A 2762-nucleotide genomic window follows, 5' to 3' on the forward strand; every position below is an offset into this window, starting at 1 on the left:
ACTGATTGCAACTTCAAACAACCAAACAAATATTCCAGGTCATTTGTTTTCAGTTTATCATTTAATAGGTATTTCTTGAGACTCCTGCTAAGAGCTAACGGGGAAGAAGACATTGACCTCAAAAAACTCATAATCTACAGGGGCAAGACTCATATATTTTAAAATTAAATAAAATACTACCAAGAACAGTTTAAATTAATTTAGAATGAAGTGTCAACCAACTTTCTCACCTTGGGCACCTTTATTATAATTTAAGAAGAGTTCAGCAAAAATGTATCAGAAATAGGGAAAAAAAAAAAAAATTTGGCTTTTTGTTTCAAAAACACAATTCAAATGGTACTGCTCTAGATCAAGCTTAAAGATGGTACAAAATGTTTTTGTGTAGAATTCTTTTTTAAAAATACTTTTATTGAGATATAGTGCACACACATGCCATGTAATCCACCCACTTAAAGTGTACAACTTAATGGTTTTTGCATGTTCTCAGACATGTGTGACCACCACCACATTCATTCTTAGAGCATTTATATCACCTTAAAAAGAAACCCATACTTTTAAGCTATCATTTATTTTTTATAATTCCTTTTTTTTTTTTTTTTATGATTTTTACAAATATTTTGTTTATTTTAACCAAGCTGGTACAGACAATGCAATTTTAAACCCATATCCCAGGCCAAAGAGTACAAATAAAATAAAAAAGAACAGTGTTCTGTTGTACACACTTCTGCATGAGTAACTTTATTAACTGCTAATGAAAATTAGAACTTTTCTGGGATCTTCTGACAAGATTTTTCTCTACTCTTAAAATGGTTTCTCTTCATGAAGCCATCTTTGGAGTTAGTCTTTACTCTCGCCTTATCTGTAATCTTGACTCCAACCTGATATTCCTCTTCTTTTGGTCCAGACCTTCAGAAAGTAGCTTCAAGTTGAGGAAAGATCATTTTTCCACAGTTCAGTTTTCTGAAAAACTTCCACCTCCCACTGAAAGTCATAGTCCAGGAGTGAAGCAATCACATGCTAGAACTTCAGGGCCAATTAGAAGTCATTATGAACACTTGCATTGGTCGACCTTATTTATCACAAGCCTGAAAATGCACAATCTTGAAAAAGGTGGCCTCCCTGTACACGCACATATTTCAAAAGGAGACAGCAACATGAAAGGGACTGAGGTTTGATCACCAAAAATCAGCACAATGAAAACAAACAATAATGAATAATGGGCACTAGAATTCAAATTACCAGATGTTTTAAAGAGATGGGGGGGTCAATTTTCAATTCCAATTTGAACACCACATTACAAAAGAACTATTTTTAAAAATAGAAAAGGATTGAGGGAAAAGAAAAGAAAAATAGTATCTAAACTGTTGAATGACCCCCTGTTTGTTCCTGAGAAACTTCAATCACATCTTCTTCCTCCATTCCCAGCTCTTTTGTAGTGTGATTATCAGCAATTCTCTGACCTTCAAAGAGAAACCTGAGTGAATTCATTGGAACTTCCTGTCTTTGACAGGATGATTCTTTGAGTTTCTTGAGATGTGTTGTCATTTTCACTTGGAAGTGAATCTCACTGCTATCCTATCCAATGACTTTGAGTTTAATGTATTCTCCTTCCTTCTTTCCCCCCAAATCCTCAGTTGAAGGTTTTGTCTCCTAGTCAGACATGGTGACGGTGGCTTCACCCGGGGGTCTCCGCACAGCAGCAGCCTCGGGTAGGCAGAAGCTCACTCCGGGGTTTACAAACCTGTCTCCCTTCCCCACAGCACAACACCGCATCTGGAGGGACTTCCACTATGTCATATTTTTTATAATTCTAGAAGAAAATGATTTGTAGTCTCCCCCCCCTCTCTCTCAGGTGTTGGTAATTAGTTATCCACAAACTGGGTGCAGAAGAGATAATGTGAGATAATCTGCCCAAGCTAAATTACACTAAACTACACTAAACTAAACTACATTTTAAAATGACAACAATAAAACCTAAGCATTCTGAGTCCCACATACTAAAACACTTGTAAGCTATGAAAGTATTATTTTTAGTATTCTAAAGTTCCCATATCCCCAGTTTACTAAAGCCCTGGTAGTTACATAATATAAAAGATGCAGGACCTTCTGACTTTTACCCCCAAGCTGGAGGACTCTGGTTCCTAAGATGCTGACGGGGAGTCTCAGGCCTCTCTGCCATGGAGCCTCACCTGTCCAGGTTCCTACATAGCTTGGAGTCTTTGAGGGAAGACCCTGTCACTCCCTTGGAGCTAAGGTTGTTGGACATTTAGGTTTATTTGTAAATTTACATGCCTTCAGTGAACCAAGATTCTCTACAGACTAAATGGGCACTCAGCAGACCCATAAAGATAAAATAAGGTTAACTTAATTAAAATTAAAAGGTTAAAGATATTGAATTGGCTATAGATATTCAATTTTATATTAATTAATCAATAGTATAATTGATTCCTCTAGTATATGATAAATAAATAAAATTTTACATTCTCAAAAAAATTTAAAAAAGAACTAAGTCCATTAACTACCTTTGGTTTGTAATTCTCTCTACTCTGGCCCTTGGTTTAGGTAGACAAACTTCAGTGAAGATACTCAATTAAATTTCCCACTCACAAACCTGCTTCTGAAAATTTCTCCCATTTACACAGAAATGCTGCTATTTTATTCAGCTTTCTCATATCGCTCACATACCTTATGTGCCTCATGTTCTTCTCTTTGATACTTGTGATAGATGAAAAACTATCACATATTCTTATCTACTTCTTCCA

The 2762-nt window shown here is 35.8% G+C and overlaps 1 pseudogene; it reads right to left on the reverse strand.

The window, feature by feature from the left end:
• Window positions 1–1161: 1161 nt before the first annotated feature.
• LOC107528603 (small ubiquitin-related modifier 1 pseudogene) lies at window positions 1162–1662 on the reverse strand (annotated as a pseudogene).
• Between the last annotated feature and the right edge of the window lie 1100 nt (window positions 1663–2762).

Source organism: Miniopterus natalensis, chromosome 6 (assembly GCF_054644295.1).
Source record: "Miniopterus natalensis isolate mMinNat1 chromosome 6, mMinNat1.hap1, whole genome shotgun sequence".
NCBI classification, from domain to species: Eukaryota; Metazoa; Chordata; class Mammalia; order Chiroptera; family Miniopteridae; genus Miniopterus; species Miniopterus natalensis.